This window comes from Augochlora pura, chromosome 2, assembly GCF_028453695.1.
Source record: "Augochlora pura isolate Apur16 chromosome 2, APUR_v2.2.1, whole genome shotgun sequence".
Classification (NCBI taxonomy): Eukaryota; Metazoa; Arthropoda; class Insecta; order Hymenoptera; family Halictidae; genus Augochlora; species Augochlora pura.
The window spans coordinates 14,893,488-14,909,900 of NC_135773.1; the positions used below are offsets into that span (position 1 = coordinate 14,893,488).

The 16,413-nt window shown below is 36.4% G+C and overlaps 1 protein-coding gene across 1 annotated transcript in view; it reads left to right on the plus strand.

Annotated features, from left to right (window-relative positions):
- The first annotated feature begins 299 nt into the window (after window positions 1-299).
- Tsl (membrane-attack complex domain containing protein torso-like) overlaps window positions 300-16,413 on the plus strand; it is a 54,985-nt gene continuing 38,871 nt past the window's right edge. Inside the window, exon 1 of the mRNA XM_078194796.1 lies at window positions 300-882. The gene's annotated coding sequence lies outside the window, so the exon portion shown is untranslated. The remainder of the gene's footprint in view (window positions 883-16,413) is intronic.

The following is a 16,413-nucleotide window of genomic DNA, read 5'->3' on the forward strand; positions in this document are numbered from 1 at the left end:
AACAATTCCATGACTCGATTCGTAGATCTTCACGGGGATTCCGAGAGGAAGAATCGATCTTGTCGATGCGAAGGATCCCCCTTATCTCTCGTTTACCACTTTACCACCCATCGCGAAGGTAAAAACTTTTCCTCCCTTTCCCGACCGATTGTGAATGCGGGCGCGCGCGCTCGTTATTATCGTTTCGTGCATACAACATGATCGCGCACACACACAATCGTGCATACTGTCGAACGGAAAGAGAGACAGAGAGAAGCCCGCGCGAGCGCGCGCGCATTCACTGGCGATCGTTCGCCGCGAGTAGATACGAAATACGAAGTAGCCGCAGTCGCGGAGATCCGCTGCTCACGGTGAGATCGTGGCCCGTCGCGATCGTAAGCGGAGAACGGCTTCGATCGTGATCGATCGATCGACTCTCGCGACGGAGGGTTCCCCACAGGAACCAAAGACGAGACACTGTTAGAACGCTGCGATGAATCGATCAGGAGTCTAAAGTCTCCGGACAACAATCCGAATTGATCGATCGTCAACTCCATCAAGTTTGTCGATCGATAAGTGACAGTTTCATGGACGATCGCCACGATCGACGGAGGCTCGCGTGATCCCCGCGTCGAACCCCTGTCGCCTATTTTGTGAATTCTAAACTGAATTAGATTCGAAAACTTTTAAATTAGCTTGTCATTGATCGAAATTGTCCAGTTTGTCCGATCGATGTTCGTCGATCGATGTAGGACTAGTATCGTGATTGTTCGCAACGATTTCAGTGGTTTCGTGAAGACGCTTGGGGCGATGATTCGATTCTCTGGCGGTAGATCCACGTAGCTGCGACATTGAAAGATCTACGAGGGACGAGTGGAGATGGAGAATCCTTGAGACGATCAGGTGAGTCTGTTAACGCTTGCAGCCGATACAGTATATTGTTACCGTGACGTTTCGGTTGCTTTCACGCGGAATATTACGTCGGTACACGTGAATTTTTCTGTTTCGATGCTTTGATCATTGTGATGATATAACGCCATCAGCTAAACAGAATACCTCGACGGTGTGTTTTAATGTGTTTCTTTTTAACATGTACGCGCAAAATTATGTACTCCTTGCGAGGCCGTTTCTTTTAGGTCAATATTGATCATCTGAGTGGTTCTATCATAAAAATGCAATGAGTTAAATTGGCTGTTAGAATATCAGACATAATATCTCTGCAGATTTTTACGTAACACAAAAACTTCCTGTATCAGTTGTACGAAACAAAAATCAAGTAAAGTTTCCTTTTAAAATTTTCAGCAATTGATATTGTGAAATTATTTTGATTTTCCTTTTATAAAACTGTAGCACTAAATTTTTTATTAAAAGGGCTTACTCGAATTACATATTAAACACATCTATTCAATTTTGGCTTAACGTTTTGACGACCGCAGCAAAAGTTTGAAAAATTTTCTAAAATGAAGGTGAATTATAATATATTATATATATGTATATATTATATATAATAAAATTTTAAGATTTCAATGGATTTGCGTAAAAATTAAATTATAAATAATAGTGACAGTCAATAGCGTAGATACAATACAGTTTATTAATAATATAAATGGGATAAATATTGTTAATAATATAAAAATATATTTTTTAAAAAGCTACATTCAATCAACTTTTGTAATTCAACGTTTGTATCAATCGATCAAAATAGACCCAAGTCTCCGCATCGGATGGGTCAATACCATTGTGAATGAAAATGATTCGAAACTCGTTTTGTTCGGTAAGAAATTACTCCAGAAAAAGTTAAATGACATATGAAAGTTTGCATCTTGTAACGAGGGAAACTGAGTAAACAAGAGCTATGAAACGCCGACTTGTATCTTCCTTATCTTTTTAATTATTCATGCGTGATGAAGCTGTTAGTGGCTATAATAACGATTAGTAGATACCTATTACGAGCCACAGACATCGTTTACAATCATCCGAAGAAAGAGATGAAGATTTAAAAATAGAAGATATTTGAATATGCCCATATTAAACGCATGCATCCATGATGGCTGTTCAGAGAAGGGTGTTGAATTGCTTAGCATAGAATTTAAACGAACGACGTTAGCATTTCGGTGGTAGGTGCTCGATTATGTCAGTTGAGGCACTAGTTCATTTATGGGATCTGACGTCTTCGAAGATATCTGCTTGACTGCAACGTCCCGCGGATATTGAATCAGACGTAATTATGATCCTAAGAATGCTTTGGGTAATAATTGCACCGACGACCGTACACTTCGTCAAAGAGATACAAAGGAAGATTTTTAATTAAACTTTTTTGCTTTGTTCAGCTATTGCCAGTAGAAAAGCAACCAGGACGTGAGATAACTGTTTGATTTCGCACTGGTATAAAGGGGAATTCAAGCGTCTTTGTTAACTATGTTTTCTTAATCCCCGAGTCCCATCGCATTGCTCGTTTCCGATCCGTTTTCACGAAAATGCGGGAAACCATGTTCTTCTAGAAACAAGAACCAGGAAATCCTCGAGTTGAGTACATGCTTCTAATCGCCTAACTACGTTCTCATTTTCATCTCTATTTTCTAATTGTCCGTAGCAGACAATACTATTTGCAAATTAAATGTGTACAATCAACAAAAAATGTGTTGGAACGCTTATAAAATGCAGTAGCTTCTTTAAACCTTTTAAAACTGTACCAAGTGGCTTGAAATTTTGTTCAGACGATGGAAGGACTAGTCTACTAGTCAATCACTAAAATACTTGTTTTTAAAAACTATACTATTGTTTCCGTTGTCGTTTTACTATTGAACCGTTGTCGAGTAGACTAGTGCTAGTAGACTATTCGTCTAAACAAGAATTCAAGTCATTTAGTCCTGTTTTAGAAAAGTTATACCATTTTAGAATGTGCGACAATACTTTTTTTTAACTTATGCAAAGAATGTAAATTACAGCTAGAAGAAGATATTCGTATTTCGATACATAAAACAGGTAACAGCAAAACTTCAGTGGAAAGTTGACAAATCGGGCTTGCTTCGTAATCACCTTTGTAAGCACGACATTATTAAAAGAGCCTAGAGATTTTTCTCAAAAGAGAACAAAATTTTATCTCGTCTGTTTGTCAAGCCGGTTACACCAAACGAATTGTCCATTGTACGAGAAACAGTTTCCCTTACATAATGTGTCCTTAAATTCTTACAATTAGCAGATCTTTCCCGTTGCCTGCTTCTTTCGCCTCGAGAGACCATGGTGAAACAAACGTGCTGCTTCGGTATTCCCCATCGGTCATTGTTCGCTCGCGATATCGCGATCGTTGGGGTGACAAAGTGTTACCCCACTATGAGCATCAATATTTCGAGGTCAACCAAGTCCGAGTTTTTCATCGGTATCCGAATTTTACCCTCTTTCAGTACGTCGAGTTCATATGAAACCGACCTTATATTAGCTTAGTATGTATAGCTTTTTTCATTTCCATCATATTGTATTCAAAATTGAATTTCGCCGATAAACTTTCATTTTCTTTTGTATATTGATATTAACACGTTAAGCGCTACGCGCCGGTCCCTAGGAATCGACGCTAGACTTTTCGGTCCAGATTGACTAAACAAAAACTGATATCGCATAATTTAAATGTTCAGTCTCACAAGAACGCAAGGACCGACACATTCCGCGCGATAAAAGAACGAAAAATCTGTCGCCGGTCCGTAGGGACCGACGCGGTCCGAACAGAAAATCTAGGGACCGGCACGTAACGCTTAACGTGTTAATGTGCATATATTAGATTTCTTTTGAATATTCAATATTAATAGCATTCATACTAATGTATTACTTTAATGTTATTATTAATTGTATCTGTTTATACGATAAGTTTAATATGTATTAGGTTTACAGAACGCATCACAATTACGTGTACTAAAGTTTTTAATTTATGATTATTGAAATTGTGAAGATAACCGTATGGTGAATTTATTCAATACATTTGTTCATTGCATACGTATTAACTAACCTTCGCCGTATCACGTTCGGGTTTTTTCGAACCCAGACGCCTGACTTGACCATTTGAAACTTGATACCGTTTGTTTAAAAAAAGTTCAGTAAGATAACAGTAATAATAATAGTAATCTGATCTGATTTTAATAAATACATGTTTGCTACTTTTACAATACTCTATAAACCGAGTATTAAAAATATTGTATTATAGCACTGTTTTCGAAGATTAAGAATAACATATTGACATTTTTAAATCCTTTCGATCTTTCTACTACTTTAAATTTCTCAGTTCCAACCTAAACGCATAAAGCAATACAATTTTTCTATTTAATGTTTCATTTATCGCTCGTCAACTTTTTTTCTAAATGTATCACAGAATACATTACTGCCACGCTTAGAAATTTCAACATCGAGAAAATGCGAAGCAGCAAGAATGTAGTCTACATTGGATGCATGAAAACATCCTTTCTAATCGATCGAGATCTTTACGCATTTAAATAACGTCAAAATGTGTATCGTATATTACAAATATTAATTTTATTCGGATTCAATTATACTTTATCTTATTTCTTAGTTACTCGAATTAATAACGATAAAAACAATAGTAATACAATTTTTCTTTTATTGTAGACACTGTACAGGATTATTTAATGGAATATTATAATTTGTACGTGCACGAATGTGTCAAATCATACTGAATGTAAAATTCAGTTATGGTGTCATAACGAAGTGTCATACTCGAATAGAGTAATCAATCTCCGAAGTCAGAATTCATTAATAAGAGCAATTTCAACTGTTTCCTTGACCCACATGACCACTTCACCTTAAAGACGAGCGCAGGACGTTCTCGAACGATTTCGAAAAATGTCATTCTAAACTTCGTTTAAGCATTAGATAACATTTAATCAGCGCTGCAGCAACGTTATAACTAGATTACCCGACGCTCTACAATCTAGTCGCATATACTGGCAATTAGAGGCAATTAGCATGTTTTGGAGAAGGTTGTGTTACAACGTGCATAGAATTTTGTTCCAATTTTATATTTTATGTTATAAGGAAAAGAAAAAAAACTTCTCCATATTGTATTATATATAATGTAAAGAAACTTGTCATTTTTGTGATGTATCATGAAATTTTGATTCATTGTACAGCGTTTTATTGTGCACGATTTAACAGTACGTTCAAGAAAAGTGTTATTTTGATAATTATACTATTATAAAGATACATTTATGGGGCATTCATTCAATTTTGGTGCATTGAACATACAATGGGTCGTGAACATACAGAACTGAGTCAATATCTTCAAAATGATGTAATTTTTTAAAAACTGATTTAAATAAGTAGAATGTTTCTGTAAATGTTAGAGGAACTAGTTTACATTACAATGACTGAAATATTTCTTTTTAAATTTTACTATTACTCGGATTAAAGAAATGTAAAAAATTTGTCGTTTTATTTTAACCTATTATGAAAATTTAAAAAGTCTATTTGGTACTTCTTGGTAACTTATATGTATGCTGAAAATTTCATCGAAATTGGTTGCCCTTGCCATGGGCTGTAAACAATTAATGGTCACGAAAATCATAGTTTTTCAAGAATTTTAACCAAAAACAGGTAAGTTTTACACGTTTCAGTGACTATATTGACTATGTGTCAATCGGTTTTAATGAAATTTTCAAAACAAAAAAATTTAGAAAACGCATTCTAATTATGGTAAAATAATTTTTTAGAAAAACGATAGTTCTTCTAGCGTTGAAAATGCAAAATCATTTTTTAAATTTTCGTTGTAGACTCAGACAGAAAAGTGAAAAAACAACTAATATTAAAATTAAGAAAGAGTATTGCATTTATAATACAAAGAACTCTGACATTTATAGAAAAATTCAAGCGATTTAGACCAGTTTTTAAAAAGTTATACCATTTTAAATGTATTAACTCGATTTTTTTCCAACAGAGAACACTTACAAGAAAAATCCGGATAAATATATGCTTGTTATTTTTATGAAATAATATAAAACTGTCGTTTACACCGCTCCGTAAATTTAGCGTTAAATTGCGAATAAAGTGTATTAATTTAATAGAAACATATATCTTACATTTTTTTTAATGAAACACAGATTCTCTTAAATTACTTTCTATATAATTTCGCTGAAAATTGCGCAAATGATTAACCTCTTGTCGCACTTTAACGAGTTAGACTCGTGATGGAGAGTTCTAGTAACAAGCTGCTAGGTATCAATATTCATCCTCTCCTTTACGTAGCAATCAAATTTTATTCTCTTGTCACCAATATTCAACACTTTGCACTCAAAGCCATTTTAAGTCTAGATCCAAAATAACTATTTTGGCCAGCTGTATTGCCAGTTTATATGATTTAGTACAATTTATGCATATGAGATTAAGTTTTCTAACTCGTAAAACTATTACTAAAAATCATTTTGGAAATGATATAACAATTTTTATTGTCGCCTCAGAGGCACCACTACCTTAGAGCTTTAACGGGAATGCGAACATCTGTATATTGATGCACAAATCATAAGTCGCTGTTTCCGCACGTGTCGACCACGTGTGTTCAAGCCGAGTTCGATGCAACCCTTGTGTTGTCCCAAATTATTAATCGTCTGTTTTGAGCTCCACACGTTTCTGTGGCGAGTAATTATCCAACATAGTTGGTCACTGTTGATCTCGCAGGCCTTGTAACTGATGATGAACGTCGCGCAAAGAAGCAATTCTGTGTCGTCTGCGGTCATAGCGATATCACCGACAAAATTGCAGAAAGATTCACGAGTGACTAGAATAAGCCCACTGGTCTCCGAAGTACGAGTCCAAGGCCGCGTTGCCGCAATTTCACTTTCAGTGAGCCCGTCGTCTTCAGCCTAGCAATTATTGCTAAGCATTTTCTAGCGTAATCTTTCCATTGGGTTAACATATCCCTTGCACGATTACATTACGTTCATAATTGCAGACAATAAAAATCCTTAAAGGACTTGGGAAATGTTATTTTGTTCTCTGAAAAACATAAATACTAAAATACAAAAGCATAAGACGAAATATTTATTTAGTAATTACAAATGTTTAAGCAATTGCCCATCTTTGCCATATTTTTGTTTATCTTTCGTTTTGTCAAAACACATTAGCTATTCGATTAGTTTGATTCATACACTCTTCGCAACTGTTCTTAATCGGTTTTATTATATACGTATACAATTTATAGTTTATTAATACTTTAAATACTACTATACTATCAATTACATTATGTCCTGTAATAAATAATACTAATAATAAAGATTTCATACATGATCTACTACATAGTCTCCAAAAATCTAGGAATGAAAGTAAATGAAAGCATGAGAGAAGATTGTTTTGTTTTGTTAAAGCAATTAATTATTAAGAACTAAAAAGTCGTCGGAGCTGTAAAAGAAATGGCAGAGCATGGGGTTAAAGTAACACGAAGTAATAAAAATTAGTGAGTAATATTTTAGTGAGTGACGTTGACAAAATTGTTAACCCTTTGCACTCAAAGTCACTTTAACTTTAAATGTAAAATAATTTTTCTAGCTTATAGTATTTCCATTTTGCGTGACAAAGTGCATTTTATACATATAAAATTGATTCTTGTGATTCATAGCAACAGTTTTACAGTTAACAATTTTTTAAATCTAAACTTTGTTAGTATAAAAATTATTTTGGGACGTGATAAAATAATTTTATTGGTGCCTCAGAGTCACCACTCGAGTGCAAAGAGTTCAGATATTTTAAAGCATGTAAACTTAAAAACCATTAGGTCAAACGACCCAGTATGTAAACGATGTCGGTAAAGATAAGGTTGGAAACGAAGGGCTAACAGTAATAGAGACTTTCTCTACAGTCGAGAAAGATTAGTGTTTTAATTACATTAAATTATTAACCACAGCAAGAGAATTTTATAACGTGAATTCTGGAGAACCAGGCTTAATTGGACAATAATCTTGCGAAACGAAGGAACCCAAAGTCAGCACTCGCAGTCTGTGGCCGTGCCAAAATCATAATTAGACTATAAGCGACCAAAAGTGGTTCGTTTCATAATCAATTATCACGATGGTCTCTCGTTGCCTTTATTACACTTTCTCCGGTACAGATTGCCTGGACATTAGCGCGCACGGGTCATGATAGAAATTACACCCCGAATGTTGCCCAATAGCGGGATAGATTTCAGCGGCCAACAAACGATTTCATCGACGGTGCTCATTCACGTATGAAACAGTACTCTGCTATTCGTACGCATGATTGTTACCTATAATAAGTGTAATACGATTGTGGGAAAATAAAAACTTACTGAGACAATGAGCAGGTATTGCGTCATGCTGCGTCAACGTGATTTAATGATAGGAAATCAGCGAATCGAAAAGTCCGTTCGAATCACCTTTTTAATTACGGCGGCAATCGCGTCACCTGAGCTAACGAACCCGAAGATTATGCAGAACAGTATAACAATGCTCTGTTTCTCAATCTTCATTGGGTAACAATTTCTTATTTCATTTAGTAAACGTACTCTTCTAGTTAATTTATGCTTCTGCTAGGATTTTAATACTGATAATGTATGAAGGTGTAAAAATAGAGTAAAAATATGTGGTGCAAGCAAATACGTGTAGTAAAACAATTGGTATGTAGTTTAATCACTTTCACTGCGATTTATTTTATAACTACGGTGATCGAAACGCTTACATACCTATCGTTTCTTCAATAGAGCGCAGTTATTTTTGTATGTCTTGTATGTCTCCATTTAGTTTCATTCCTAGATTTTGATAACGAGAGAATCTTTTATTCCGATTTAGAAAAAAGATTATGTAGATTATCTTCATTGACTTCTACTGAAAATTTAAATCCGTCTTTTTTTATTATCTCAAATCTTTTTTCATCAAATCTTGTTCAAATGACTAATATAAAATATTGCTCATAGTTGAGCAATCATCGTCTCGGAATTGTTGTGAATGATCAAAGATTAGTTAAATGTTATACTCTCTGTTAATGCATTTTTATTATATTCTACTTCTATTGTATCTCACTTTTGTCATTGAAATTGTGAAATCATTATTTTATATTATTAAATTTGAATTTTTGTATTTTAATTAGTTACTCCCTTTTGTATTTCATACACTTTTCGTAGCACTTACGATATGTGTAGAATATGTAGTCATATTAAGTAAATATATTTTAATTAATTATTTGTGTGTTTGATGTTAATTTTCTTTAATATATGAAAAACCAGAATGCAGATCCCTATTGACCTCATGCATGTACATGTTATAATGCAACAGTCTAATGTAGATATAGTTAAAATAATAAGGAACAGAATATTCAAAGGGCATAGCCGATTAAGACGGTCAAAACTGCCCTTAGAGGTTTTTTAATGAGTCATATACCGTTCGATAGCTGACCAATAAAAACTCATCTGTGCAAAATTTTAACCCTGTAACTTGTCCGTGAGGTTAGTTACGGGGTAAATTAGATTTCGCGGTTTTCCGGCATTTTTCCACCTTTAGCGGCTTTCTAAAATTTTGAAAAAAATATGGTTTATTTTGGACATTAAGCCGCATGTTATAGAACTTTTTCAGATTTTTCGGTTGCAAGCTGTGATTATCAAAAATGAAAAACCCCCAAAAAATCGGAAAATTGAAGATGTCTCGAAAACTTATGAATTCTCTATTTTTATATTAATTCCCTGATAAGGTACTATCACGGCTCGTGTACTCAATTTTTCTCAGATTTTTTGCTAACCTGACTCATTGAAAAACCTCTAAGGGCAGTTTTGACCATCTTAATCGGCTATGCCCTTTATTTGAATTTCTGAACTGTAACATTCTAGACCAAAATGATAATAAAACATGCAAATGTAGTGAAACCTGGACAAATCCCACAAAAAGGTGAAAATCTACGTAAGCGTGAAGGTTTTATGCTGGTAACAAAACAAACAATTAACTGCATAAATTACTCATCCTTCAATATGAGTTGATGTATTACACTCTGCTCGTTTGTTGTTTGATTTACTTCAAATTAAAGTCTACTCGCCTTTCATGGCCGATGGATTGATTTCTTTTTGCTGCACTTTCTTCAAGCATCATATGTAAGGAACGTGTTTCTATAATGTAATGCTGTCGAGGCCTGCTCGTCGGTTTATGGCGGTGACCGTGTGCTCGGTACGGTCGAAATTGGCTACGGTGTGGGCCTGTCACCCGTGCTTCCAGAAAACAGTAGCTTCGGCCGGTCCCGAGGCGCATGGCTCATCTTCCGCATTTTGTTGTTATTACCGGGCCATAAATCCTGGGTCCTCGGCAACGTACTTGGGAGAGTCGCGAAAATACGACACGTCTGGCATCAGCACTTAACAAGCTGCAACGCAGATGTTGGGAAAGTCCGGAGGCCCGCGTTTCGGCTTGGGACTTTTTTGGAAGTGTCCGCGGTACCCCCTCCTCGGTCCCAAACGTTGTCTGGTGGGAGTCTATTTTCCTGGTCGAAAACTTGTGGATTGGGCGACTTTCCTCGGTGCCCACCTCCTAGTTGAGATGGTAGGGAGGCCCGCCGACTATATCAAGGGTGGAAGTCCGGGCCTCATCTAGTTTAGTTTTGGATAGTTAGTTAAAGTTAGTCATAGATAGTTAAAGTTAGAGTCGCGCTAGTTACGCTAGTCAGTTTGTACATACTTCGCTCGTTAACAAAGACACTATTGCTCTGAATCGGCCCTCAGAGTAGATAGTCTCAATACGTCAATTTGGTGACGTACTGGGTTGTTATTAGATAAATAGAATTGTTAACACGAATTGTTGTCTATTTGTTTTCCTCCTGCTAGGGGAGGTGGTCCTTCGAGTAGTAAATAGTACAGTTGGTCGGCACACGATCGTGCAAGTACATCCAATGCTCGAACAATCGAAAGATTAACCACGAGCCCAAACAAATGCTTTAATTCGAAGGACTCACAAAGTTACAGCAATTTCAACAATGCGATGCCATGTATATGTTTTTAAAATACATATCCACCTATACGTTAATATTGTTGTAATACGAGACAAATCAAGCAAATATGCAATTCAATTTTACAAATTTTTTCAGATGCATTAACAAATTGAGATAACAAATTATATTTTTAATTCTCTTACACGTAACTGTTCATCCCCATAAAGTGAAGTCGGTAGTATACGAGGTCTGTAAATTAAGTAATGAGACTGATTTTTTTTAAATTTTTTATTCAAAAAGAATTACAATTCTATATTGTCACCTTCAAAATAACTTCCTTCTGAGGCCACACAGCGCTGGAGACGTTTCTTCCACTCCTCATAGCAGTGCTGGAACTCCGATACTGGAATAACCTTCAGCTGGTCGGTTACAGCCGTTTGAATTCTCCTTGTCACACAGAATTTTCAATAAACGAGTTTTTGGCGAGTAAAAACATTCCTGTGGCTCCTCAGCCCCCTTATTCGCCTGACTTGAGTCCTTGTGACTTTTTTCTCTTCCCAAAGTTGAAAAATCACCTCAAGGGAAATCATTTTGGGACAGTCGAAAACATTCAAACGGCTGTAACCGACCAGCTGAAGGTTATTCCAGTATCGGAGTTCCAGCACTGCTATGAGGAGTGGAAGAAACGTCTCCAGCGCTGTGTAGCCTCAGAAGGAAGTTATTCTGAAGGTGACAATATAGAATTGTAATTCTTTTTGAATAAAAAATTTAAAAAAAATCAGTCTCATTACTTAATTTACAGACCTCGTAAGTTGCAACAAAAAGAATACACATTATAAACAAGTCATGAAATCGTTTAAAATAGAGACATAAAATGACATCAATCGTAAACAAATAATAATTTTTAAATTTTGAACTTCTTGAAATATGTTGTGAAACAATGGAAGTATAAAACTAGTAATAAAACTTTGGTAAAAATTGTTTTTATAACATTTCAACTTAACTTTTAAACTTAACTAAATCGTCTTAATGACACTAAGTCGTGTTGATATATCATAAAGATTTCTTTCTTTCAATGTATGTTTATTTAAATATGTGGCATAGAAGTCAACGTTACTCTAATGCCCGAATACTTTTGGTAGTAATATTATCAATATATATGTATATCATATTAATAGCGTGCGTATAATTGCGACATCAATCGTATCCATCCCCGGGTATTAATGTGATCCCGAGGAAACATGATCTGTTAAATGAAACGAATTCCTATATTATATAATAGTATATTAATACTAGAACTACGCAAATTAAACACCACTGATCTGCATTGTCTTATAACAATGACAAGATTCCTTCAAACTTCGTCTATTACAATATGTACTTGAATAAAAAACTGTGTATAAAACCACGAGGTGTAAAAGGAAAAATCCGAAATCAGCAATTTTTACTGACTTTTACTCCGGTATTAATTACACCACACCGTTGAAGAACGACTCCTTGAGCAAACCACTGCATGTAATACCACAGAATGAAAAAATTCACCCACAGAGCGTACATTTGTACAGCTTTATAGTATAGAGTGTTTTGTAGTATTGTCGTTGGGTGTAACCTAGAATGAGTCAGCCGAACGTATCTTGCGTTCATTAGGATCGGCTTATTACTCAGATCAATATCGCACGGTTTCGTGGCTCTAAACGAACGGTCGCAGGTGCAATGACCACCTTGGTGTCTCGCGATAGATAAACCTCGCTCGGTTATCCGCGTGTTTCTCGGCGCGTTTATCACTGGCATCGTGTGTCGCACTTTCACGGTGGTAGCGGTTCTCGCGATCGCTGCGTCGAACAAAGAGAGACAGCGGACACGTGCGAGAGCGCGGGTGACCGTCCTTATGCCAGTTACCCTGATTTTCAAGCAGGAACAAGCCTCGGAATAGTATCGACGCCACGCACAAGTTTTGCAAGAAATTGTACCAGGAACTCGTACTTTCAACCGATTATCGGAGCGAATCGTGGCCGAGCCGCGCGCCGCGCCGCGCCGCGACCTTACACGTCATTGGCCACGATCAGTACCGATTGATTGCGACTCGTACGTTGCCTCGCTGAAACATTGTTATTGCCCCGTATGAGTATCGTGACCGGATCGTAAAACGATGATAGAAACGCGGTCTTGTTCCGTGTCGACGTGCTCATTTGTCCCGTCGACTGGAACGCGTTGCGACGACGGCTGCGGCTGCACCACGTTTATGATTCAACCGGGATGCATATGCCTCGCGCCGGTACCACGAGGCTGTTCAACGATGTAGATTGCAGACGACTCGTGAGATTCGTATTGCCGACACTTAATTGCTCACCAGCAATTTTCATCATAACTGTACGACTTATTTTTTTTCATGTTTCTCGCCGACTAACCTTTCTTGCGATTATTGCAGTTCCAAGCTAAATCGTTTTGTGCAATTGTCAGCCTGTATGTGACAAATGTTCGTTTCAATTTTTTTATTGCATATAACACGGCTATATAGTGAGGGGGGGGGGGGGGGGGGGCAAAAAAAAACGGAACAGCTTCGTAACGATAAAAAGTCGAAAGGCAAAAACTGCATGGACTGCAACAGCAGTCTTAGGTAAACCTTTGATTATAAGAAAATGAAACAGTTGAGAAAAATGTGTGGCTAGAAAGACAAATAAAATTTTCTGCGGTTGTTAAATTATTTAAGTAAGTTGAATGATTTAAAAGTAAGGAATATTTTGGTATTGTTAGGAATGCTAGGACTTACATAAAAAATATGGTAGTGTATTGGTAAATATTTATGCAATATATAATATAATTTATTCTAACCAAGATGATAATGTGTGTCGTGTTCTAGTACCATTAGAAAAAAAGATAAACACGTACCAAGAAACATTTCCATCCTTCGTGTAAACATTTAATATTTATACTTCAGCGAAAGATAACAAAATTGGGTAAAACCTCAAAACACAGCTTATAGTCTACAGTTTCTAATGCTGTACTTGCCGTAATTATTTTTTAAAGTAAAAGAGTAAAAAATAGATAGAATAACAATACGTTATTGAAATTTTGGCGTGGCAAACTTTCCAAACACTGTAAGTTAAAATTAATAACGTACACCTCTATAGTTCATCACGAAATGTTTTCAAGACAGTTTAGTCTGATGACACATGGTGTACTAACTCGTTTGCAATTCTCATTTAAGAAAAACATTAAAGAATGTTGAAAATTCTTAATTTTAGCATACACTTTCAGTTTCTCTTTCATAATAAATGAAATAGTCTCCGTGGAATTTGCATGGAATGCCTGAGGTATGGACAATGGTACCTTTTTCTTTCACGTGGCTTGTGCACACGCGACTTCAATGTGTCAGATCGTCAGCCTCTTACAAAATACATTTACTTACAATACACTTTTGCATCCAAACTGTAGATATGCAACATGACTTATCGTCGTAACATTACATCAATATTGAGCTGACCACAAAGTTTTGTCGGTTCTCTTTCCATTCTGTAAGCTGTTTGCATACGTGTATACGTGTGCGCTTGAATGTACATTTGTACGCGTGTATGTACATTTGCGCGCGTGTGTGCGTATGTGAGCACGCGTGAGCATGTCAGCGAGGAACGACGCTTACCGCTTTGGTGGAAACATTAGAACACACTGGAAAACAGTTGAAGTGGCAGACATTATAACTTCACTCGAAAAGAGCGAAGTTAGTCGGATTTTGGTATCTTGTGAGAGTAATCAGCGCGAATAAAATGTTCTAAATATATCTATTAATAAAACCCTTGTTTTTTTTATCTGCTTTTACCAACCGATTCACTCTACAATTCCAAGAACGGTGATATTGTTTAAGTCAGAATGACGAACTCCTCCTTTGCAGAGATCATGTGACCTCTACCACTGATTCGCCGGATCTACTCGCGCCGACATCTTGTTTCCGTGATCTTTGTGACATATAAAAGTAGATAATTTATTTAGTAATGATATTATGACCGCGAATCATTATCTCCTCATTGCTAGCAAATAAGGAACGTAATGACTAGATTGTGCTGAGAACAACTCGTTTATGTTCAGATTTGTAGCGATTGTTATTACTATATATGCTCAAAGAAATTTCATTAATTTAATTTCTCATAAATGCATTTCTAATTCCTTGACTACGGGAGACTTTGATACACACCGACCTTACCATACGGCAGGAATTGAGTTACGATGTGATGCATTTTTATGAAAACATATCTCAATGATCAAGGAATGTTACGAGCTGAGGGCTAAGGCAGTCGTGCGTGACCGAGGATTCGTTTGTTAGTAGAATATATATATATAGGTGAAATTATTGAATTGTGGACGAGCCGACGTTTATTTCACCGTTGAGACCCACAATGACAGGAAGGTGTGGACGAGCCGACGTTTATTTCACCGCCGGGACCCACAGGAAGGTAACTCGTAGATGAGCCGCCGTTTATTTCACCGACGGGTGCTACGAGAGAGGTTAGGAATCGTACTTGCCCTTGGCTTCGTAAAGTTTCTAAATAGTGCACCTCGAGCGGAAAAGATGCACCGGGGTGGTTCGTGATACTAGTTACTGGAGAAATGGAATTTGGATTTAGATGAATGATGAATAAACTTGACTCTAAGATTCAATATAAAAATACTAAAGTATATTCTACAAGAATTGAGTCTATTACAAATGTTGAAGTGTATGAGTGTAACGCAGTACCTAAGTCCGGTATTCTCGGTTTTCACGCACTGAGAAATGCGGGGGTTCGTACAGATTGACAGTTTCACAAGAACTGCGCGTAGTCTCCTGCTGACTTTGGTTGCGTACTGCCCGATGAGAAAGGAAAACGTGGCCCTTTTATACCCCGAAATTCGGTGGAAATCTGGGGGTAGGAATGCGTCTACGTGGTTTTTTGTGATGTTTGAATAGATGTTTCAAACATCTATTGCGCCCCAGCAAATCAAGTATGAACCGCAGAATCGTTGCACAACGCAAACATTGCGAGGACCGAGGTTAATGTCTAAAAGCTGTTGAAGTCGACCGAATGATCCAGAGAAGGCACCATAATCGTTCTTTCCTCTACGCTCGATTACCTGACATTTTCTGGGGTACGATGCAATATACTTTTTTTCGCGTGAAGTGCAGTACATTTGTGTTCTTGTATTCTATAAGACTGACATTTTCAACTCCGAAGATGAAGTCGTGAGGTTCTTGTAAAGTGTAAACTAAAAAGTAAAGTATAAATTGAATATTGATGATGCTGCTATAAGATTGTCGAAGTCAGACATAATAATTATTCTGATCTCATGTTAGGTTTTAAAATAATGAGATTCAAATTTAATAGTAAAGCAAGACGAAGGGAATAAATTTTTGTTATTATCCTAATGTACAACATTTTTTAAATAACTTTAGATATTAAGAATGTAACATAGATTGCAAAAAAAAAACGACTAAAATTAAAAATTATTTGCTTTCTTTATTACTTTATTGGGGTAAAAATGAAATAATAA